At 46.4% G+C, this 25,996-nt stretch overlaps 1 long non-coding RNA gene across 1 annotated transcript; it reads right to left on the bottom strand.

The window, feature by feature from the left end:
• Positions 1–8,261: 8,261 nt before the first annotated feature.
• On the bottom strand, positions 8,262–23,807 carry LOC147003983 (uncharacterized). The gene is made up of 3 exons (XR_015047519.1): positions 23,728–23,807; positions 23,138–23,244; positions 8,262–8,329 (listed from the first exon to the last, which is right to left on the bottom strand). It is a non-coding gene; the product is annotated as an uncharacterized LOC147003983 (long non-coding RNA).
• Between the last annotated feature and the right edge of the window lie 2,189 nt (positions 23,808–25,996).

The following is a 25,996-nucleotide window of genomic DNA, read 5'->3' as shown; positions in this document are numbered from 1 at the left end:
ATTCTCCCTAGTATGAGGATGACAAGAAGTGTACTGCCAGGCCAGGCAGAAGGTGTTTCTGCTTTAAGTCTTGAGTGATTGGGAATGAGGGTGCGTGTGTGCAGATGGGGGTGATACTAGGATGATCTTGGCTCAGTAAATGTCTGCCACATTCAGCTTTTTATAGACTGATTCTCTTCCTCGTGTGCTGTTGGAGATTTTGAAGATAGGACGCCTGAGCTCAGTAGCTTGGAGCTCGTTAGGGGGCGTGTATATAAATCTGTGAAATTCTTAGAAACAAGGGTGGCACTTGAGTTCTAAAATATTGTGATGTAAGTGACTTAAGGGTTTGCTGCGAACCAAATAAGAATATAGACGAGCCATCAGCCATGGTAGTAACTTCCAGAACCTTGCACACAGTTGGTGCCCAAAAAATATTTCTTTTCCCCCTTGAGTTGGGATGTAGCTCACTTGGTAGAGTCCCTGACAAGCATGCACAAACTCCGGGTTGTTACATTTGTTTAGTGAGTGTGTGTGTGTATGTGTGAGTGTGAGTGTGTGTGTGTGTGTGTGTGTGTGTGTGTGTGTGTGTGTGTGTGTGTAAAATCTTCCCTGGTTGAAGACATGACATAGCATGTATTTACTGTTCTGAAGACAACTGGCAAGGGACTTGGGCAAGCCACCAAGCACTAGTGTACAGGCAGGGAGTACTCTGTTATCTGTGGGTTGCTGTCCCTTCATCGTCTGAGGGGTAGCCCCCTAAAGCTCCATCCTCTGAATATTCAGCATATGGGATTAATCTCTCTCCCATCTGTTCTCCCACAGAGCTTTCCCCAGCTGCCAGCATTGCAGCACTTGGCCTATTCTACTTTGTGGTTTACAGCGGCTGAGGGTTAGTATGACTTGACTCTTGTAAACTCTTGAGGGCCAGGAACCTGTTTGGCTCACCTTTGTACCTGCACAGTACCCAGCATGGGCTTTGCATGTGGAGATTTTTACCAACCCCTCCTGGTTCCCACTAGGGACTCTGGTAAAGACAGGCCCACTGAGGGTTTTTCAACTAAGAAATTGTTTAAGACTAAAAAGGGGTGGGTCTGATGCTAAGGGCCTGTTCCCTAATTGGTTCTCGATCTATCAGTAAAGTTGACAGGAACCAATTGCTGGGTAGAAGGAATAGGTGGGACTTCCAGGTCCCGGGGGAGGTGAGGAGACCGGAGGAGAGAAAAGGAGTTTTCCCCATGCTTGAGGGAGAAAAGCCAACCAGCCATGTGAGATCTGGGGTGGAATGACCACAGTCCGCGTCTACAGGCAGGAGGTTGGGGATGCTGAGCTGGGGCTAAAGGTGGCCGAGCAACTGAAGTTGAGCAGCAGATTGGAGGCGCCCAGCAGTTGTACCAATAAGGCACGTTGAAATTGAACAACTACGTGTGCCTGTGTTTTTCATCAGTGGGTCTAATATTCTTGGGCAGGGGCTGGTAGCGTGGTCCGTCTAGAGCCTAGGCAGGGTAGCAAAAGCTGCATGCTACATTAGCTTACCCAAACTTACAGCTCAACATGGTAAAAGGAGAAAATAGAGGCAAACTCTGAACCTCAAATTCCATGACACTTGAGCCAGGCCACCTCTCCTTTCTAGACCTCAGAACTACTACACATTAAGTAAAGGGTTGGACCACATCAGAGCTTCCACACTCTAAAGTACAGCAGGTCGATTTTCATTGTCAAAAAATTCGGCCAAGTAGGTTGCAAATGCTACATTTTTAGACTTTTTATTGCATTTCTTTATTATGTATGTATGATGGGGGAGGGATGACACATGCCACCACACATTTGGAGATCAGAGAACAACTTGAAGAATTTGAATGTCTCCTACTCCATGGGATCCAAGGATTGAATTCAGAACATCAGGTATGATGGCAAGCGTCTTTACCTGCTGAGCTATCTCTCTGGAAGTGCAAATGATATTTTTAATTAATGAAACAAAATAAGTAAAAGATATTAGAGATTATATTATATTATGAAAGTATTGTTTGTAAACTGTGTTTCTGTATGCACATCACCTCGTTGGACCTCAGCATAAACTGCATTGCTCAGTGTGAGCTACAGCCAACCTCTAAAGTCAAAAGTCGGGTACATCAAGTGTCCTGCAGACTCTGCATTGGTTCCTCCTCCCCTTTTATTGAAAATGGTTTTTTTCTCATATAATACATCCTGGTTATGGTTCCCCTCCCTCTACCACACACAGTTTTTCCCACCTTACCTCCCATCCCTTACTATCATTAGAAAACAAACATGTCGCAGGGCATGGCAGTACATAACTTTAGTCCCAGCACTCAGGAGGCAGAGGCAGGCAGATGCCTGAGTTCAAGGCCAGCCTGGTCTACAGAGTGAAAACTAACAAGTGTCTAAGGGATATAACATAACATAACATAACATAACATAACATAACATAACATAACATAACATAACAGCATGATTTAAAAAAAAAACCTAACACAATAAAATAGGACAAAATAAAAGAAGGGGGAAAAAAAGACAAAAGAAAAGACACAAGAAACAGATAAAAATACAGAGACTCACTCATTCTCACACTCAGGAATACCATCAAAACACTAAACTAGAAGCCATAGACATATACAAAGGACCTATAGGGAGAGAGGGGGAAAGAATATATATATATTCAGCCCTAAATGGAAATGTGTGTGTGTATAAACAAACATGGGGGAAAAGAGCTTTGACATGATATTTTGAGACAAAGAACCTCCAAAAATTCTGTTGAGTTCATTTTCTGTTGGCACCTCCTGCTGGGCATGGCCCTTAGGAGTACTTCGTTTTCCAAGTAGGACTCCCTTTATAGAAAACTAAATTTTCATTTGGAAATGGTTATCAGTTAGAGATGGCTTCTGGGTTAGGGATGGGGCATGTGTCCACTTCTCCTTTCAGCTCTAGGATCCCATCTGGGGCAGACCATGCAGCCCCTGTGCATGCTGCCTCAGTCTCTGTGAGTTCATATCTGGGTCAAGCCTGTTGCTTTAGAGGGCCCTGTTTCCTTAGTGTCTTCAATCTACGATGGTGACCTGCCTGCAACATACACTAGTACAATGGTGGCTCAAAGCTTGTGGGAGTGACCAGCCAATATGCGATCTGACCAAAGGCCTGCTCTGTGAGATGGAGCCCATATCTAGAACCTGAGACTAGAAAGCCCAAGGGCCAAGGTAAAACCAAATGCTGTTGTTCTGCTAAAGGAACCTAGCAATAAAATGACTCCTGGTGACATTCTGTCACAGCCATAGATTGGTGCCTTTACTCAGCCATCACCAGAGATGCTTCCTCTTTTTTCTTTAAGATTTATTTATTTATTATTATATGTAAATACACTGTAGCTGTCTACAGATACCCCAGAAAAAGGCATCAGATTTCATTGTGAGCCACCATGTGGTTTCGGGATTAGAACTCAGGACCTTCAGAAGAGCAGTCAGTGCTCTTAACCACTGAGCCATCTCTCCAGACCAGAAGCTTCGGCTTGCCACAGATTGGAACAAACACAGAAATGGCATTATGCAAAGAGTGGTATATATATATCACTCATATATATATATTCATATATATATGAATGATTTGGAAATTATTATTTTAAATTCCAGATTTTATTCCTCTCCCAGTCTACCCCCACACCACATCCCATACCTTCTACCCCCACCCCCACCCCTACCCCCGTCTCCATGAGGATGTTCCCACCACCACCCCCACCCCACCAGACTGCTAAACTCCCTGGGGCATCCATTCTCTTGAGGGTTAGGTGCATCTTCTCTGACTAAACCCAGACCCAGCAGTCCTCTGTTGTATATGTGTTGGGAGCCTCATAACAGCTGGTGTATGCTGCCAAGTGGGAGATTTTGTAACACCCAGCCCTAAATGGGATGTCTCCTAAACCTTCTCCCCGAGGCTGTGGAAGAGGGGGCAGAAAGAGTATAGGAGCTGCAGATTCTTTTTTTTTTTTTTTTTTGGTTTTTTCGAGACAGGGTTTCTCTGTATAGCCCTGGCTGTCCTGGAACTCACTTTGTAGACCAGGCTGGCCTCGAACTCAGAAATCCGCCTGCCTCTGCCTCCCGAGTACTGGGATTAAAGGCGTGCGCCACCACGCCCGGCGGAGCTGCAGATTCTTGACTTTTACAGTGCTACAGAAGATATCTTCATTTCTGCCTTACACACGACATAGAAACTGGTAAGCAGCAACAATGCTCCTTCCTAAGAGTCTACTTGGAGCTGTTTTTTTTTAAACAACGTTTATTTTAAAAAAGATTTTATTTAAAATATAAAAAAATTAAATAAAAATGTAATTGATTCTTTGTGAATTTCACACCATGAACCCCCATCCCGCTTGTCTCCCCATCCCTTTACATCTGCCCTATGCCCTTGCAACCTCCCTTCAAAAAGAAAATTAAAAAGAAAAATCTCATCGTGGAAGCTGTAGTGTGTCATTGTGTCCCACAGTATAGTGTGTCAGTTTGTCCACACATCTTTACTTACAAATGTTCATTGCAACAAGCCATTGGTGTGCTTTGATGCCTCTGGCTCCTGCTACACGATCATTTACTGGATCCTCACCAGAACTCTCCTCAGATAGCCTGTTGTTGCTAAGTGTCATGGATCCCTTGCAGCTTTGGATCAGCAGGACCAACTCCTTTACTCACTCCAGCAGCTCGTTGATGGGGTAGATAGATCTGGCCTTAGCGGTAGCTGAGTTGGTCAGCCCACCTGCTCTTCCATACTCTCATCACCAGGGCAAGCTCTCCAGCACTGCCCCGGCTAGCTCACGAAATGCCACAGCGGCAAGGGGCAGGGCAGTTCTCCTGCTCTCACACCCTCGGGGCTAGCTCACCCTGACCCTCCCCTCACCCCCACCATCAGAGTCAGCTCTATTGTGCTGCCCAGGTGAGGTGCAGGGCTCACTTACCTGTGCTGTAGCCAGTGAAAGACTGGGCCAGCTTTCCCTCTCTCATGACCCAGGGGCTAGCTTCCCTCACCCACATCAACTCACAGCAGACAAGAGGGTGGAGCCAGATCTCCAGAGTTCCACAGCCAGTGAGGGGCGGGGCCAGCTCTGTACTGCACTTGGACAGTGATGTGGTCCCATGTAGCAGCCCAGACCAGGGATGTCTGCATGGTCTTTGGCGGTAACATGACAGACATGGACATAGCCTGCTGCTGCATAGCCATGCACACAGACATGGACCTTAGCAGCAGCACAGGCTGGGACTCACCACGGCCTCAGGTGGCACCAAGCTAGCCACAGCAGGCTGTTCCTCTCAACCCTCTCCAGTTCTGCCTCTCTTCATGATGCTCAGACCATTTCCCCTCCCTTTGTCTCTCATGTCTGCACCACATACTTGCTCGTTGTAATGGTTCCTGCTGCAGGCATGCCATGCAGTATCGGGCTGGCCTCTGGGTTTCTTCTGACTGTCTATGCCTAGTGGCAGCGGGTGGGCCTCTGAGACACTTATTTTATTATATACTGGCTTCTGGCCATTTTTGCAACTTTTTTCTTTCTTTTTTGTTGTTGTTTGGTTGGTCGGTTTTGTTTTTCAAGACAGGGTTTCTCCATGTAACCCTAGCTGGCCTAGAATTCACTCTCTGGACTAAGTTGGCCTTGAACTCCTAGAAATCTGCTTCATTTTTTGGGATTAAAAACATGAACAACTTTTTTTTTAATAATAAAAATTATTGTAAAGACGCTGCAATTGGCCTATTCACAGAATCTCAGCTCACTACCAATAAACATTACATTCCAACTCACCCATAAGTATGTTCTGTGGGAGTCATCTATGATAAATAAGGAGCCCAGGGCTGTGTACCTGTCCCAGACAGCAGGAAAACAGCCTCTTGAATGCTGCCTTTCTGCTGACGGGAATTTAGACAGCCCAGCAAGGCCGGAGTTCTATGGATACAAACTTAGTAAGGTGAAATACTGGCTTGGGGAACAGTTTGCTTCAATGCTGGGGAAATGGATATACTAACAAAAAGCCAGGAGAAGGCTAGGTGTGGTGACGCACGCCTTTAATCTCAGCACTCGGGAGGCAGAGGCTGGCGGATTTCTGAGTTCGAGGCCAGCCTGGTCTACAAGGTGAGTTCCAGGACAGACAGGGCTACACAGAGAAACCCTGTTTCGAAAAACCAAAAAAAAAAAAAAAGCCAGAAGAAGATGAGTGATGGAGTTGTCAACAGGTACACACCACGAACTACAGTCACTTTCTGAGATATTAAGAGTTGGAATGGCAGGGCGGTGGGTATAGTGTACATCTGTAATACCAGCACTCAGCAGCAGAGGCAGGTGGGTCTCTGAATCTAAAGCCAGCCTGATATTGAGTTCCAGGACAGCAAGGACTACACAAAGAAACTCCTTCTTGACAAACTAAAACAAACAAACAAATAAACAACTTAGGAAGTGATGTCACTTTTCCAAAGTATAAAAAATACTGTCCTTGCTGCTTGATGAAGACCCAAGTTAGTTCCAAGAAGCAACCTGTAACTCTAGATTCTATGCCCTCTTCTTACCTGTGAGGGTAGACACGGAACACACACTCTCACTCAGTCACACAGATATACATAATTCATAATAAAAATAGTAAATCTTTTAAAAACAGAGAAAACTTAAGGGTTTTTTTGGTTTTGGTTTTTTGGTTTTTTGTTTGTTTGTTTGTTTTGTTTTGTTTTGTTTTTACAGTGGAACTCAAATGTTGGGCTCCCTCGGGGAGGGGGGGGTAGGGCTGGTCACAGGATGACCTCAGGCCAGATGAAGGAGCCCCTGAGGCCACATCCCACACAGAGGGACCTGTACCTGGGAACAAGGAAATCTTCCTGTAGAGCTAGCTCACTGCTGGGATGCTGGGACAGTATACTGGCTAGGCTGGAGCACGGAGTGGGGCATACAAACAGATGACTGTGCTAGTCAGGGCTTGTCACTTTGGAAAAACAGGGTTTATGGAAAGGACACACATGCTTACAGTCTCACTCCAAACTGAGCAGACAGGTGTCAGAGTCGGGAGGAATGCCAGCTGCTCAGCTCTGGCCAGCCTCTTCCTCTTTGTATTTGTCGTGTTTCTTGAAGCTAGATAGATACCAAACAGCCTTCAGATAAATCAAACAAATTTGCAGAACTAGCAGCCAAGTTTCTTGCGGTCTTTAGCTAGGCTCTCTCCCGGCTCAGGTCTCCGGGCTGTACATGCCTCCCTCCCGGTCTCCCGGCTCAGGTCTCTGCGCTGTACATACCTTCCTCCCGGCTAGGATGAGGATGACTTCGGGTCAAACTTGTCTCCATCAGCTGCTGCTGAGGAAAATTTCAGAGTCTAGTGAGGCAAACAAAGTGAGGGCAGGCAGGTGTCACCAACCCAGGGATCCCGAAGCTTCAGGAGGTCTCCACAGAAGGGGCGCAGGCACTGCTCCCAGGAGACCCAAGTCCTTCCAACAACTTGGCTTCCAACTTCCGGAAGAGTGAAGTGACAAATACCAGCATGGAGTCTGGAGCAAGAGAACAATACAAGTGCCCAGTGAATAAAACTGGGGCACCATGGAAGGTGTCATTACAGGAAAAAAAGATCGCAGTAGCTGGATGTGGGGCACAGAGGGAGAGAGGCACAGATACCCATCTGAATGCGCATCTTTCCTGCTAAGTCCCAGAGCAGAGCCTGATGCGATAGGCAATTGATGAAGATAGCCTGGCTGCCTAACTCATTAACTCAGCATTTTATTTAGCCAACTCAGGTCTGTGGAGTGTTTACATGAGTAGAAACTGGATAGGCATTCACTGAGGCAGGACTACATGCCCCTCATCAACATTACCTCAAGCTCATTTGAAATGCAGACCCAGGGTTCCCCAGGAAACACAAGGAAGCCTAACCTCTTAGCTAGCGTCCAGGACACTCCATAACTGTGGGCTGCAGGACATCTTGTGCTATTGGGGACAATTTCGGAATGTCGGGCTCTACCCTGAACAGGGCAGTGTTCACTTTTCTCCAATCGAACCAAATGCAAGACTCAGTTGAAAACCTCCTATATGATTTATCCCACTGCCCAGGAAAATGAGATGCACGGGTGAATTATCTCACACCTTTCCTCCATGGCCGTCTGGTTTCCCCAGACTGTTCCCACCCCAGCCCAGTTGCTGTCCCGGTTCTGATGCAATCGCAATGGCCAGACCTCAGCCCCACCTCTACTCACTGTGGCTGTAATGAGGCCATCCTTTCCAGACCTGTAGCAGAGCTCAGGAGTCCCAGGTCCTTACTATTCTCTCCAAGTGCCCCAAAGCTTGGTGTGGAGGGTCCACAAAATCTCCAAGAGTCAGGATATTCCCTGCCTAAGTCATAAGAATGATGTTTGGCCTTCATTTCCCAACTCATTTCTTCTCCATTGAAAAACAAATATCGTACTACTCAGCTATTAAAAACGATGAATTCATGAAATTCTTAGGCAAATGGATGGAACTAGCAAATATCATCCTGAGTGAGGTAACCCAATTTCAAAAAACACACATGGTATGCATTCACTGATAAGTGGATATTAGTCCAAAAGCTCCAAATAACCAAGATACAATTCATAGACCACATGAAGCTCAAGAAGGAAGACCAAAGTGGGGTGCTTTGGTCCTTCTTAGAAGGAGAACAAAATACTCACAGGAGCAAATATGGAAATAAACTATAGATCAGAGACTTCAGGAAAGGCCACCCAAAGACTGTCCTACCTGGGGATTCATCCCATATACAGTTACCAAACCCAGACACTATTGTGGATGCCAAGAAGTGCATGCTGAAAGGAGCCTGATATAGCTGTCTCCTTAGAGGCCCTGCCAGAGCCTGACAAATACAGAGGCAGATGTTCACAGCCAACCATTGGACTGAGCACAGTGTCCCCAATAGAGGAGCTAGAGAAAGGACTGAAGGAGTTGAAGGGTTTTGCAACCCCATAGGAAGAACAACAATATCAACCAACCAGACCCACCCCCCCCCCCCAGAACTCCCAGGGACTAAGCCATCAACAAAGGAGTATACATGGCTCTAGCTGCATATGTAGCAGAGGATGGCCTTGTTAGGCATCAATTGGAAGCGAGGTCCTTGGTCCTATGAAGGCTCAATAGATGCCCCAGTGTAGGGGAATCGAGGGTGGGGAGGCGGGAGTGGGTGGGTGGAACACCCTCATAGAAGCAGGGGGAGGGAGGATGGGATAAGGGGTTGGGTGTGGGGACTAGGAAAGGAGATAACATTTGAAATGTAAATAAAGAAAATATCCGATAAAAAAAGAAAGAAAGAAAAACAAATATCTATCAAGCATGAGCCTACAAAGAGATTTGACTCCCAGGAAATGTTAACTTCTCAGCAAGAGCTCTGCATTGGTTGGACTTGACTATGAAGTCTGGCTATTCTAAACTGGACACTGTAACAGATAACTTCTGCACTAACACTTGACTCCCAAGGCCAGGAACAGTACTGACCTGGCCCAATGCCACATTCCTACTATCATGATCAACCTGACACCAGCTTGCAGACAACAGCAGTGTCTACCATATAAGCTAGTGTAATTCCCTGGGGTCACGCTGGCTTTGCTCTTCTCTGAGCGACATTGATACATAGGCTTCTCTACACCAGTGCAAGCTTATGGAATGTTTGCTACATGCGGGTCACCTGGACGACACTTTCACCGCTAGCCCCCTCCAGGGTGCTCTGCCATTGAGCGGTGTGATCCAGCCCTTTTTTTTTTTTAATTGTTATATTTCTATTATTTTGAGACAGGAACTCATTAAGTTGCCCAGATTACTCTTTTTTTTTTTAATTTAAGTTGTTTTTTCATTTTGTTTTTATTTACTCACTTTATATCCTGCTCACTGCCCCTCCTCCTGGTCATCCCCTCTAACAATCCTTCCCCTCCTCTGCCCTCCCTTTGTCCTCTGAGAGAATGGAGGCTTCCCTGGGCATCCCCCCACCCTGGCACATCAAGTCTCTGCAGGGCTAGGCACATCCTCTCTTACACTTGTGATCCTCCTGTCTCAGCCTCCCAAGTAGCTAGAAACACCTACCTGGACCATGGATTAGTTTTTTTCATCCAGACAACCCTATGATTATTCTTTTTTTTTTTTTTTAATTAGAAACAAAGTTTTGTGCTGTATTCAAGCAAAACAAAAATGCTGGTTGAAGTTCTGCTAATGTTATAGAATCCAAGTCTGGATCCCTGTGGCAACGCACACAGGAAGGAGCTGACTGTCACCCTTCTTATCTCTGTAAGCCCCGCCCCTCCCTCAGCTCACCTCTCTGCTGAACAGGCCCTAGCCTGGTTTCCTATGAATGGTCTGCGCTGTTAGTCTGCTCTCCCAGTAGGAGAGGAGGCCAGACTCAGGTGGCATGGCAATCCTTGATCTCAGTGGTCGCAGTGTAGAGTTCACCCTGCCCAGAACTCAAAGCCACTGCACACCTTCTGCAGGGAAGGTGGGTGGCCCTGTTGTTGCTGATGGGGTTGCCATCACCACCAGCTTGCTCAGAATTTTCTTCCTCTTTCCTGAAAAGAAGAAATATCCTGGGGCCCCTTGTCTCAGTCTCAGCCTTAACAGCGTTATGTCTTGTACTTCAGCAGAAGTCTCTGGTCCTTTGGTTATGCTGGCGTTTTGTTTTGTTTTGTTTTGTTTTAAAATTACTTTTCATTTTTTAATTTTAAAGGTTTGTTTATTTTTATTTTATGTGTATGAGTTTTGCCTTCACGTATGCATGTGAACCATCTGAGTGCCGTGAGTTAACGATGGTTGTGAGGTGCCCTGTGAATCAACCTGGCTCCTCTGCAAGCACGAGTGAGTGCTCTTAACCAATGAAGCACCTCCGAATTCAGTTATGGTGTTAGAACTGCATTTCAAGGGCGCCATGTGCCCAGAAAGGTTCCCAGTCCCTAACAAATGCTCCACCCCACAGGCTTGCATTAATTCATGTAACAACAGCATTAGAAGAGGAAGTGTTTTAATCCCTATTTTCAGTCTAAGGAAACTGAGGCATAGTGAGGTTAGCTAACCTGCCTGGAGTCCTATCTGACAGAGGCTTATCAACAACAGAAATGTATTCACAGTTCTGTGGGGCTCAAAGTTAACAAACAGGGGGGAAGGAGGGAGGGAGGGAGAGAGGGAGGGAGGGAGGGAGGGAGGGAGGGAGGGAGGGAGGGAGGGAGGGAAGAAGGAAAGAAAAATCTTGTAACTATAAATCCACAGACCCTAAGGCATTGCACTCTCCAACAATAGTGGCCAATCAGACCTCCCTGAGTCAAAGCCTAACCACTCAGGGAGAACTTTCTAAAGCTTTCTCCAAGTTGCTGAATAACTGCCTCACACAAGGAATAAGTTACATCAACCAAGAGAATACCTAGAGAAAGTACATCTTGGCTGCACCAAGACACGGCTATACAAGTTATCTGCAAATGACAAGTGAACCATAGGCCCATCACCAACCCAAACCAGAGCCTGTGGCAACCACTCAACAGGAAACACCTGCTGGAATTCTCTCAAGGACAGGATGACATGCCCAACCTCGCTGCGGCAGAGCCCAGGTCATTTGCTCTGACATGCAGATACAGTCATTCATTACAGCTGTTGCCTCCTGTGCCGTGGAACCAGGGCACTTTTGTTCTCCACACATTAATAGGAAACAAAATATTTGTTGGCTTTTTACACCAGGACTTGAAAATGTATTTGCTTTTTCCATGTCTTTTTATAAAAGACATTGAAGTAAGACAGTATTGGGATATTGGCAGGGGTTGGGACATCCCCTTACCAAATGGCACCATCAAAGCTACTGTGGTGGTCTGAGTAAGAAATACCTCCCATATTCTTGAGCATTGGGATTTTTGATCCCCCATTGGTGGTGCTGGAGGAGACTTAATTGCTGGAGGAAGTACACTGGGGGCGGGCTTTGAGATTAAAAGTGCCACACCACTTCCTGGTCACTCTGGTTTCTACTTAGGCTTGAGATGTGAGCCCTCAGCTTCCTGCTCCTGCTGCCATACCTGCTGCTTGCTGGCGTGCTTCCTCACTGTGGTGGACTCTTATCCCTTTGGAATTGTAAGCTAAAATGAACTCCTCCTTCTGCAAGTTGTTTTTGGCCAGAGTATCTTAACACAGCAACAGGAAAATAACTACCGTATCAAACTGCATCTCCCTATGACTTTTACAAAATGAAAATCACAGTCTATACATGACCTGCTTGTCTCCTATTTTCATGTACATGGTAAGCATTTTCTCCTGTTACAAGCTTCATAACAGTAGCATCCAACAAACGTGTATGCTTCCAGATTGTTGGTTCTAAATCAGGAAGTCCTTTCCCTAATGTTTATCCAGGTGGGAAGAATCCTCGCATGCTAGAACAAAGTCAAAGACGCTTCCAGTAGTTGTGAGTTCTATTCAGAGAATAATTGCTACAAAACTTTACAGACTGAGCTGGAGAGATGGCTCAGCAGTTAAGACCACTGGCTGTTTGTCCAAAGGACCGGGGTTCATTTCCCAGCACCACATAGCAGCTCACAACTATTAGTAATTCTAGTTCCAGAGGACCTGACACCCTCACCCAGACAGACATGCAAGCAGAGCTCCAGTGTACATAGAATAAAAATAAATTATAAATTTAAAACAAACAAACATATAGACTCCCCTGGAAGCAAGAGACCAGACCAGTGAGAATGAGCCTCCTCCGCTGCAGAGATATGTGGAGCTCATGGAAAATGCCAGGAGCTAATTCCAGCAGGTAGCAGCCTGTGATGGAGCCCAGGCCAGGATGGAAGTAGTTAGCTGCATTGTGGGGAGGAGGTGAAGTAGTGTTCCCAATCAAGGCTCCCACCACACAGCATCAGGACCAATGTGTTTCATGCCCACTTCAGTTTTAAAAAGAAGCAGCAGCAAAAGATGAAGAGGGTGAGGAGGAGAGAGGTGTGGAGGAGGAGGAGGAGGAGGAGGAGATGAAGATGAAGCAGCAGCAACAGCTTTGATAGCCAGAGACTCAGCTCCTTGTTGTTCTCTCTGGTGTGCCCACTTTGACACTCCAACACATGTCTCTTTTTGTTTTATTGAAGCTTGTTGATCCTTTCCTCTGTGTCAGCCTCACCCTGTGGGAAATTATTCTAGAGGAGACATTGCTAAACTTAAGCCACCTCACCCAAGGATTGCATGATGATTCTTTTGTTCTCTGGCAGTGGATCTTTATCCCTAACCCAGAAGCAAGTAGTACTAATGCATTCTCTGTGCTTCTAAAAGTTTCCTGTGTACGTCCATGTGCATTCTCACCTCTCTTATTGTTTATGCGAGTGAGAACATACACGGTACACACTTGTCATTTTCTTTGTTGTTGTTTGCAAGACAGGGTTTCTGTGTAACTCTAGCTGCCCCAGAACTCCCTCTATAGACCAAGCTTTTCCTCTGAGCCAATGGAGGGCTCCTTGGCTCTCCCCCCACATCAAGTATCTGGGAGGCTCAGTTCATCCTCTCCTACAGAGGCCAGACAAGGCAGCCCAGCTAGTAGAACATATCCTACATACAGGCAAGAGCTTTTGGGATGGATGGCCTCTGCTCCAGTTGTTTCAGACCTACATGAAGCCCAAGCTGTGTGCACATCTGCTACATACATGTGGGGAGGCCTGAGTCTAGCTTGTGTATGCTCTTTGGTTGGTAGCTCAGATTCTGAGAGCCCCAAGGGCCCAGGTCTGTTGGTTTTCCTGTGGAATTTCTATCCCCTATGGGTCCTCAGTCATTCCTCCTATTCTTCCATAAGAGTCCCCAAGCTCCATCCACTGTTTGGCTATGGGTGTCTGTATCTGACTGAGTCGCTGCTGCGTGGAGCCTGTCACAGGTCAACGTGCTCCTGTTTGCAAGCATAACAAAGTATTATTAATAGTGTTGGGGCTTGGTGCTTGCCATGGAGTGGATCTCAAGTCGGGCTGATTATTGGTTGGCCATTCCCTCAGTCTCTGCTTTATCCCCCATGCCTGCATTACTTGTAGATAGGATAAATTTTGGGTTGAAAGTTTTGTGGGTGGGTTGGTGAGTCTATCACTCTACTGTGGTTCCTATCTGGCTACAGGAGGTGGCCTCTTCAGGTTCCATATCCCCAATGCTAAGTCACAGCTCAGGTCACCCCCATTGATTCTTGGGCGTCTCCCTTACCCCCAGTCTCTGTCTACTCCTGGAGATGCCCACTACGTGCTCATCCCCTTTAGTTGCAGATTTCCATTCATTCTCATGGCCATCTGTCCATCTCTCCTGTCCTTCCCCACACCTGACCCTGAACACCCCATTTCCCTCCCCATGACCCTTCTCATCCCTCCCAGATCCCTCCTTCCACCTGCCTCTTATGACTATGTTATTCCCCCTTCTACGTGAGATTCAAGCTTCCTCGATTGGGCCTTCCTTCTTGTTTAGCTTCTAGTTTGTGCTTAGAAGGGAAAACAATGGGAGCTTTTCCATAAGAGAAAGACACTGCTGCTGCTCAGAGTGGCCCTAGAAGCCACACACAGTGGCACACCTGCAGTCCAGAACTCAGGAGACCAAAGCAAGCAGATTGAATATTAGAGGCCAGCCTGGGCTATGTAGTGAGCTCCTGCCTGGAAAGGCTGGGGAAGATAAAGGAGAAAGGCTGACAAGAAGGAAGTGAATTCGTCCTTTCCTGTAGATGAACGCTGCAAACACAGCACCACCCAAAAAGTACTTAGAAGCAGTAAGAGCACATCACAAAACAGCACTCTTATCCTGTTGGTGGCAGGTGAACTGACACGTCACTTAGGCACAATCTGGGTTGTCTATCACAACCCACTGACTCCGAAGCCTCACTTTCAGAAACAATGCAATTGTTGCCCTGCAATTACAGCTTCCCGGGGGTGAAGGGACGCATGTGGAATGAACAAGTGTCTGATCATCTGAGCAGTTTTACAACCACAAATGGCTGGTGACAGCTTTATTTCCAGGCTCCCTGTATATCTGTGAACTAATATGTGATTTCCCCCTCCCCACCACACACACACAAAGAATAGTCAAGATGCCAGGCATGGTGGTACATACCTATAATCCCATTATTTCAGAAGTGGAGGTAAGAGGACTAGAAGTTCAAGGTCATCCTCAGCTAGATGGAGTTTGAGGCCAGCCTGGGGAACATGCAGCCAGCTTTGCTTTAAATAAAGGAAAAAAAAAAAAAAGTCCAGGGCCTGGGAGATGGTTCAGCCTATCAGGTAAGACCATCAGCCAAACCTGAGGCTCCGAGTTCAACCTCCAAACTCCACACCATCAAAGGACAGAACCAGCTCCAAAGAGTTAGTCTTTCACCTCTACACACGCACATGCTGTGGCAAGTGTGTGCATGTGTGAGCATGTACGCATGTGTGCACACACACATACACAATAAATGTAAAAAACAAACATTTCAGCCAAACCGATATCAACTGTGTCTTTACAGAATGAGGCCTGAGGAGAGCAGGAAGGCACTTAGCATGTTACTGTTCCCTTTTATAATGGCAGAGCAGCCCCCACCCCCCAAATGTGGACTCTAGAATGTGACTCACTTCTGGTACCACAGAGGAGTCTTTTCTAATAGATGAATTTATCTTCATAAAATGGTTGCCCAAAGTAGGCTGATTTTATCTCAAACCAGATGGATGGGCTTTTTCCAGGAAAGAAATGCTCTTCAGTGGCGTTGACGGGAAGTGTGATGCGAAGATGTGCCTTCCATTTGCCTTACCTGATAACTTTAATTCCATCCCCAAAACCCATGTGAAGGGGAAAGGAGAGAACCAGCTTCACAAAGGCATCCTCTGATCACTGCACGCACACAGTGGCCTGCATGCCCCACACTCATACCATACATACATACAACTTAATTTAAATTAAACTTTCAAAGAAAGAGTCTACCTCTGTCTGTACTCATCAGTTACATTTACAGGCAGGCCAACGCTTATCAAGTCCTGAGGCCAGAAAACATGTCCATCACTGAGCATGGTGAAGCTTCGGATCAAATGAGCTTTCCATCACTATAGATGCACTGGCCTACTTAGGAAGAGAAGAGGTTTCCATTTTGGACACGTTAGTCCATGGTCAGTCTACCCCATTGCTTTGGCCTGTGACCAGACAGCACACGATGGTGAAAAGAGTAGGGTCACTTAGCTCATGGCCAGAAAGTAGATCTATTTTAAATTATATTTCTGTGTCTGTGTGTAGTGTAGGCATATGCATGTGAGTTTCAATGCCATAGAGGCCAGAAGAGAGTTTCAGATCTGCCCTCCATCAGCTGCTGGAATGGATGTGGGTGCTGGGAATTGAACTCAGGTTCTCTGTAATAGCAGGGCCTGCTCTCAATTGTTGAGCCATCTCCCCAGTTCCCTGATGGCCAGAAAGTAGAAAAGAAGGGAAGAAGCAAGGCCTGGAGCCACAAGATATTCCAGAGGTTGAGGCAGGAGGACAAGAAGGGGCTAATGGTACACTATCCTCTACTAAGGATAAACTACAGAGTTTAAAAACTACAAATACAACACCAACCAACAAACATTTAAAAGCAATAAAGTTGCACCATGAAGCATCTCTCCTATACTCTCAGTGACTGATGAACTAGTACAACACTTAGGAGCCATCTGGACTGTCTATCACAACCTAGCACATAGTCCAATGACCTAAAAACCTGCCGGTATGCCTCAGCTTGTAAAACTTCCACTGCCTCTTAATAGCATCCACCACCTGGGGATCAAGCCTTTAACACATAGACTTTAAGGGAACATTTAAGGCGCAGACTGTAGGGATATCCAGAGAAGTATAGGTCTCTAACTCAAAAAGCTTGGTTCAAACCAGACCAGTGGGAGGGGGAGAGACAGCCTCACCCACTGACTGCTCTGCTCTGTGGCTGGCTTCCCTTCTTCATGTAGTCCTACTGGTCAAGGGCAACAGCTAGACTCCAAACACCCTTCTGCATCTTGTAGCTCATTTTTCTGCTATTCCTTCCTAATGTCGAGGGGTGTCTTAGTTGGTGTTCTAGTACTATAAAGAGAGACCATAACCATGGCAACAGTTATAAACAAGAGCATTTGATTAGGACTTGGTTACAGTTTCAGAGGCTTAGTCCCTCATCATCATGGCAGGGAGCTTGGGAACATGCAGATAGACAGGGTAGCTGAGAGTTCTACATTCAGATCCTCAGGCAGCAGAGAGAGACTCTGGGTCTGGCTTGGGCTTCTGAAACCTCAAACCCCACCCCCAGTGACGTACTCCCTACAAGGAGGCCACACCTCTTAATCCTTTCCAATAGTGACACTCCCTGGTGACCAAGCATTCAAATCTATGAGCCTATAGAAGCCATTCTTATTCAAACCACCATGTCTTAGGGTTTCTATTCCTGCACAAACACCATGACCAAGAAGCAAGTTGGGGAGGAAAGGGTTTATTCAGCTTACATTTCCACATTGCCGTTCATCACTAAAGGAAGTCAGGATGGGAACTCACACAGGGCAGGAAACAGGAGCTGATACAAAAGCCATGGAGGGATGTTACCTACTGGCTTCTTCGCTTGCCTTGCTCAGCTTGCTTTCTTAAAGAACACAGGACTATCAGCCCAGGGATGGCACCACCCACAATGGGCCCTCCCTGCTTGATCTCTAATTGAGAAAATGCCTTATAGCTGGATCTCATGGAGGCATTTCCTCAAGGGAGGCTCCTTTCTCTGTGATAACTCCAGCTTGTGTCAAGTTGACACACAAAACCAGCCAGTACACACCACAAGGTGGTGGGGGCAGGGGGGTGGGACTTGAACTTTCTAAGGGGGGATGAAGAAAAGGAGCAAGAGTGTGTGGTATTAGCAAAATAAAATTCTATAATCCTATATTTCATAACAATAACATCTTACTATATGATTCCTTAAAAGTTGATCAGTTTCCAAAGGCTCTTCCACTAGAACACAGACTGCAGCTCTTGAATCTGTGGTGGGACATCTTTCAGTGTAAAATGCCTTATCTGTCCTGTAGTCATCAAGTCTGGGGTAGGGCTGTATTTTAGACATTAAATAATTAATTAAAATATTCATATTTTTAGACATTCCCTGGGTAATTCTCATGAGCAGGAGGCTTGAAAACACAGGTATAAATTATTCAGTTATATCCAAATTATTGTGACCCATCATAATCATCTAATAAATTTGAATGTCACCCTTTGGGGGAGAAGTCCTAGGGAAAAAAAATCATAAGAAGGATTAAATTACTCCTCAGAGGTGAGTAAATTAACCTCAGTAAACATGTTACACTCATGGTCTTAGGTGAAACTCTCTGCCTACTCAATAATGAAATAAGCAGAGGGGGCATTTGAGAGCCTGCCGGAGACGTCATAATTCAAGCACTAGACTGGCACTATAAATACTTTATAGACAATCAATTTTACTTCATTCTGCTTCAGAAATGAGGAAGGATGTGTGCTTCTGTTTGGTAGTATCGGGCCCTTGGAGCTATTGAAGCCTACAGTGTAGGCTAACTGTAGTGTGAATGAATTTCAGTCCACAGCTCTTAGAAGCCTCTTGACTAGAGGGTTAGGCACTTCTCCCTTCAATCTGAGTCACATCAAGAACCTGAGCCAGTGTTTGGGGTCTGCTCTGAAGTTCAGTGTTGTTGACCATTGTCTTAGTCACAGTTCTCTTGTTGTGAAGAGACACCGTGACCAAGGCAACTCTTACAAGAGAAAAGTATCTCACTGGAGGCTTGCTTGCAGTTTCTGAGGTTTAATCCATTAAGCTCATGGCAGAGGCCATGGGCTAATGGATGCACGTATGGCTGAGAACCTCCAGGATATTTGAAACAGGTTTGCTGTGTTACCAGCTTATCAGTATCTGTTGAGACAGATCATTTCTGCAGGAGCAACATGAGGTATATATTTTTACAGCTATGACGCAGGGGCCAATTTCAATATCAGGATTTATTGCAAGCCAGTCCCCCAGGGCTTGGGAACTCTGCCAGAGGTACCTGAAGTCTGTTCACACATGCTCCCTTTGTACTACACCTGAGAGACCCCAGACACAGCCTTCCCTGTGTTTTGTATTCCACGGAACATGAATCACCGGGCTAAGGTATCTAGAGACAGCCTTGTATCTAGAGGACACTGAGCAGAGCCCAGGCTGTCCCAACCAGTCTCCTCTGTACAGCTCCCAGCACAGAAATTCTTGAGAACTACAGTAGGGAAAGGAGAACTGCGTCAACTCCAGGGAACCCAGAGAACCTCCAGAATGTTCTAGAAACCCTGCCAGAGAGGAGTAGCTAAATAATCTGAATACAGAGCACAGGAACCTCTGGAAGATCCTAGTTTAGAAACACAGTTGCTACCAATTGCCTAGGGTGGGTCCAGGGAGCCATGGGACCAAGGGGAGCCAGCCTGGACCAAGAGTGGGGTCAAGGCATGGTCCAAACCCTGGAAATATTGTCCTGAGATCTGTAAGACTCGGATCCCTCCAACCACTGCCTTGGGCCTGCATGTCTTGGCGCTCACAGCCCTGTGCCCCTACATAGCCAGGTAGCCAGGTTAAACTTCCTCTCCCTTTATAAGGCCATGTCCAGCAGCACCTTACCTAATGAGGCATCCCCAGCTCCCTGGCCCTGGCTAACGATGTACACTTCCCATGATAGTCCCTACTCAGCCCGTGACGGTTTAAATAGCCTTTGTTTCCCTCACTACAATAAGCTGTGTCACTGAAGCTGCCTCCTGGGAGTCTTTCTCACCCTGCTGACTGTCACCTGAGGTCTCTTCACTCCAGGCCTTTCCTGCCACCCTCACCCCACTTCACCTCTCAGGATCCACCCGTAGTGGTCTCAGATGATCCGGAAGCTAAGGGCAGGGAAGGTAAGCAGAACCCTAAAAGCAGCTTAGTTTAACCCCCTCTTCTCTCCAGGACATCAGGAGGATCCAGATTCACAGAATTAGCTTATAAAGGAAAATGAGTAGGTCGGAGGATGCAAGAGCCCCAACTTCAAACATTAGAAAACACTCTTATAGACATTGGATTCATTTTGGGAAGTTTCATTGGGCAGGCCCAGGGTTTAGGGTTATGGAAGGACTTCAGAAGCCAGAAGCCGGTGAACACCTGAGGGCGAGTAGCCTTTGAGGACCTGGGCATGTTCGACCACCAGATTGTTAAAAAGCTGATCCCAGGAATCAAGTTTGTGGAAGCCACAATGAATATTATTGCCTACTCTCTGAACGTGATGCAAACACAGGCAAGGGGTTACCCAGGGCACCTGCCAGCACTGGCTGTCTCAGAAGCTCTCAGTTAATATTTATGCTGAGCTTCATTTTCTAATTACGCCATAGCTCACTTTGATCTTACCCTGAATCAGATGATCCCTTCCCACATAAGATGCAGCCCCCCCCCCCCCCGCAGTGTTAAGACTGCTCCCAAGGCTTAGGTTTCACCACTTCTAAAGTCGGCTGTAGAGCCCACTCATAACAAGCTGCTCAGAGCACAGGCATCTGTCTTTTCTTCCTGTCCTTATCTGGACAGGTCCTCGTTGCCACTTACCCTAGTAACAGGTCTACCACCTTTCCAAGATTTTCTCCCACAAGCACTTGAAAGAACACAGTCTACAAAGAAAGTCCTGTTGCATTTTATAAAAGCCCTCAGGTACTGAATGTAAAGATCGCTATAAAGGACCACACACGGGCAGGTTCCTTTTAAGACCATCCAGGGCATAAGCAAGGACTAGGGAGATGGCTAAGTGGGTAAAAGTGCTTCCCGTGCAACTCTGAGGGCCTGGGTTCAATCCCCAGAACCCAAAATGGAGGGAGAAAATCAATTCTAGAAAGTTGTCTTCCAACCTTCCTACCCACCCCCCACTAATCTCTCTCTCTAACACACACATACACACAAACAATAATAATAATAATAATGATAATGATACCAAAATCTTTAAAGTAACATGCTAATCACACAGCACTTCAATCTCACTGAATGATCAACAAGGACTCCTCTTAAAGCCCCCAAATGATGTAATATTTGATGTTCCTAGCTGCTCTACAGTGCCCAAATCTGCTGATCCCAGGAATTGAGTTCAGGGAAGCCAGAGGAGATGACAAGAAACTTCTTTTCTAAGCAGTTATCACATCCATGAAAACTGTAGATACCCATGTGACTAACTGTCTTAGATACCATTTCTATTGCTGCAATGAAACACCATGACCCAAAAGCAAGTTGGAGAGGAAAGGGTTTATTCCGTTTCTACTTCCACATTGCTGCTCATCACCAAAGGAAGTCAGGACAGGAACTCACACAGGGTAGGAAACTGGAAGCAGGAGCTGATGCAGAGGCCATGGATGGCTGCTGCTTACTGGCTTGTTTCTCATGGCTTGCTCAGACTGCTATCTTATAGACCCATGACCACCAGCCTAGGGATGACACACAGTGGGCTGGGCCCTCCCCAATTGATCACTAATTGAGAAAATGCCTTACAGCTGGACTTCCTGGAAGCATTTCCTCAACTGAGGCTTCCTCTTTGATGACTCTAGCTTGTGTCAAGTTGACACAAAACCAGCCAGTACACTGAGAATTCTGGAATTTTAGTTTCTTAAAAAACACAGAAATAGCCGGGCAGTGGTGGCGCACGCCTTTAATCCCAGCACTTGAGAGGTAGAGGCAGGCAGATTTCTGAGTTTGAGGCCAGCCTGGTCTACAAAGTGAGTTCCAGGACAGCCAGGGCTACACAGAGAAACCCTGTCTCAAAAAACCAAAAAAAAAAAAAAAAAAAAAAAAATCCCAGGTGTGGGATATGAGGATGCTTTCAGACTGTCCACAGCTGCTGACTATGATTTGCCTCATGCTCTAGTAGGGGCACGATTTTGCCAGCTGCAGATAGTTTCTGAGATTGTGTGGCATTTGGAATTCTGGGAATTTTCAGAGGGTTTATAAATGCTAGGACCTCGGGTGGTGGCTGGTGGCTGGTTGCAGCTTGTAGCTTGTTAAATAGTCACAAAATAAAAACAACAGAAGAAATTAGATGTCCTGACTGTGAAGATCAAACTTGCCCTAAGGAACTCAATGCCCCTAATCAGCAGGAAGTAGTCTAACGATAACATCACCTCCTTTCTGACCCCTGCTCTATTCAGGGATATCTTTCCTCTCTATCCCTCTTTCTTTCCTATCTAGTGTTATGGGGGTTGAAAGGGTAGAAGAAAAAAGAAACCACAAAGTAGCAAAGCCAACTACACTAACTCAAACATTTTTTTTCTCAGCAATCATGAGATTCAAAGTACAAGGATGAGATTTAAATGGGCAAATTTGGAAGGGTGGACGTGTGCCAACAAATTTTCAAAGCAACCCCGTGGAAGGCAGCTGTCAGCAGAGGAAAAGCTTCAGAAATTTCTGATGACAGCCATCTTTTCCCTACGCTGACGTCCTCTGGATGGCGTCTATGAAGTGTGGATATAAAGTAAACCCCACCCCCACCCCTCATCACAAGAAGCTCATGTGTTGAAGGCTTCACCCCCCCCCCCCAGCTAGTAGACCTATTGAGATGTGGGTGGGTCCCGTGACTGCCAACCAAGGCAGGCCACAGACGAATCCATAGCTGAATAGACTCAGGAGGTGGGGCCTAGTTGGAAGGAAGAGACCACTGGGGATCTGCCTTGATGTGTCAGGAACCTCTGAACCATGAGCCAACAATCTTTCCCATGTCTCACTTTTGCTGCCAGCAGGGGTATCCAACTGAGTCCAGTTCAGTGTTTCTGTTCTGAGTCAGAACGAGTATAGAAACAAGGTCTACCTGCCCAGGTCACACATCTGAAGAGTTCAGCTGTAGGCAGGTTAGCTCAGGAGTGCCAAGGAATTACATCTGAAGTTGACCTCAGTTTAGACATATGCAGGCACCCACACACAAATAAGCACAAACCTGGATGTGCACCTGTGTGTGCACACACATGCGCGCACGTGCACACACACACACTACTATCTCTTGGCCTGGCATTAGACAAATATATAATAAAGACAACTAGATCTCCAAATCACGGGATGGGGGAACTGCTCTGGACAGCTGAGGAGGGGCTAGGACAGAAGAACAGCTTTCTTCCCTGAAAAGGGGATGGTGATGCCTCGGGGCCCCTGGGTGCTGAGGGACCGGCAGCACATAGGCCTCTGGACATCTTGGCTCAACTCACCTGGGTACTCGACAGCCCACTTTCACAATGATGTAACGAAAAGGGAAAGGTGTGATCATCGCTCCTAGAACAGGTGTCCTTTCCTTCCAGAAAGAACTCCATCTTTTCTTAGGCAGAGCAGAAAAAGAAAAAACAAGCAGGTGATCAGAAATTGCTATAACTTACTATGCTAAGTTTAGTTAAAACTTTGGCTACTGATCTAAAGAGATATAGATGCCACACCCTCAGCAGCCACTAGAGAAGGAGGTCAGGAGGTGGGGAGACCATAGCCAATCTTGACCTGAGCCTTGCAGGTTAGCCTAGGAAGCAGGGTCAGGGGTCAGGGAGGAACAGGTTTGTTTCATCTGAGGTTACAGTCAATGAGGGAAGCCAAGGCAGAAACCACAGAGGAACACTGTATGCTGGCCTGCTTCCAGGCTCACATTTACCTTTCTTATGAAACGCAGGCCCTGGTACATCAGTCAGCAATCAAGAAAATACCCCACAGACAAGGCCACTGACCAATCTAATGAAGGCAATTCCTCAGCTGAGGCTCCCTCTTGCCAAATGTATCAAGTTGACACCCAAGAATAGCCAACACAGTCACAAACCATTCTGTTCCCAAGTGACTCTGTCTGTGGAAGGACATGATCCAGCTCTGGCCAGCTGTGTCCAGCCTGGAGCCTTCTCCCTTCTCCCTGTGTTTACGCAGCTTACGCTCAGCTCCTGGCCTGGCTGAAGTTCTGGCCTTTGCCCTACAAAGGCAAAGAACCGCTGGTTCACCCTGTAAGACCACAGTTTAATGACACCAGAGATGGCTCAGCATGTTGGTTCATACCAGTTCATCTCTTTCCTTCAGGCAACTTACAGGCTTTCTCCTTTCTCCAAGCCAGACGTTCTCTACATGCCTGCTGCCTGCTGCCTGCCTGCCTGCCTGCTGCCTGCTACCTGCCTGCCTGCCTGCTGCCTGCTGCCTGCTTCCTGCTGCCTGCTGCCTGCTGCCTGCTGCCTGCTACCTGCCTGCCTGCCTGCCTGCCTGCTGCCTGCCTGCTTGCATGTCCACTAATACCCATACACCCTTCTCCTCCTCTTCATCCATGCTTGGTGTTTCCTTCTAGTACACAGTATTCCCCAACAAGTTGTTTCTTTATCGTCTGCCTCTGCCAAATGGATAACAAACTCCTCAGACCCAAGGCTTTTTTTGTTTTCATAGACGACTAATGTTTTCAGAACAATCCCTAACATGCAGTAGGTGCTCATCGAGTACTTACTGAAATAATTAATTTAGCTCAAACTAAAAGCCTATTAAATAAAGCTCCCTGTGTACCTCTCAGGGAGGATTGATATGTTTACGTAGTGACCAAGGTCCTTTTGGACTTACTGCATCTAGTTAGTTAAACTGGGTAGAATACCTGCTGGGAGGAATGCCTTGGAGTGATGCTTTTCTAGCCCATCCCAGCCTGATGCAGTGGCAGCTGGAGCACCTGGCCTGGAGCTCCTGGCCTGGGCCTTTCACTGAGTCTGGGATGGCTGCTCTGACCTAGGAAACAGTGAGAATAAACAAACGGCTAAAGGGCATGGTGGCAGCAGCAGCACCCATGTGATGTGAACCTGGAAGAAAGAACATGGCTGAGCTGAGCATTACTAGAGTCACAGAATATTTGGAATACCAAGACTTGTCACTTTTCAAGGATTAGCTAAATGACACACAAACAGAGTGGAGGTTCAAAGAGGCAAACATCCTACACAGTGGTGCACTGACTGACAAAGCCCTGGTCCCAGAAAGCTGTATCCAAACTTGGCGACCTGTCGCTCCTGCCCAAGGTGACCTCTCCAGTTACTCTTCATGGTGCTTTTCTAAAGAACCTGAGCTTTCTCCAGAGAAATCCAGGTGGCTGAGACCCTTTCTCAGGGACTCAGGAGAGTGCTGGGCCTTGTTACATCAAAGGAAGTGCTGCTGGTGACTCCACATACAATAGGTTTTACAAGAACCACTTCAAGTCACATCTCACCAGAAGTGAGTACCCCTGCCTAGGAGATGCAAGCAGCAGTTTGTTAACTTTGGAGGCAGCATGATTGAAACCATGCAGGAAAAAGGGAGTTCCTGACACTGGTATAAAGACAGTTGTTGGGCTGGAGAGATGGCTCAGCTGGGAAAGGCTAGGCTGGGCTCACAACCGAAAATACAAGACTGTTGTTATTTTTATGTTTTTATGGTTTTGTCTTTAGATAATCATCAAAAAGAATCTTGGCCATTAAAACGATTCAACGGGCAAAGGCACTTGTCAACAGCACTGACAGCCTGAGCTGAAGCCTTAGAACCCATGCATTAGGAGGAGAGAACTAACTCCCCTCTGTTATACTCTGACCTCCAGTCACTACATCCATACTCCCACATACCACACACACACACACACACACACACACACACTAAATAAATAAATGAGCTGTAATTAAAACATGCTACAAAACAAAATTACCATGCTTTTAGAAAAATGATATAATTCAAAGCTGGATATGGTAGAATATGCTATAACTTCAGTCTTTGCAAAACAGAATTGTTAGGTTAGAGAAATAGCTCAGTGGTTAGGGGCACTGGCTGCTCGTCAAGGGGACCCAGGTTAGAGACCTAGCAACCATGCGATGGCTCACAGCTGTCTGTACTACAGTCTAAGGGGATCCAATGCCCTCCTGCCTCTATGGGCATCAGGCATGCACATGGTGCACATTCATGCACACACATACAGCAGAACTCCTATGCACAAAAAATACAAATAAACAAAAATATGGGAGGGGGAGAAAAACAGAATTGTTAAGTTCAAGACCATCCTAGGCTAATTATTATAAAAGTTAGTTTAGAAACTAATAAGTATAGAGACG

The sequence above is a fragment of the Mus caroli genome, unplaced genomic scaffold, assembly GCF_978045245.1.
Source record: "Mus caroli unplaced genomic scaffold, Mus_caroli_1 scaffold_7, whole genome shotgun sequence".
Classification (NCBI taxonomy): Eukaryota; Metazoa; Chordata; class Mammalia; order Rodentia; family Muridae; genus Mus; species Mus caroli.
This window is presented reverse-complemented; position numbering and strand designations above follow the sequence as displayed.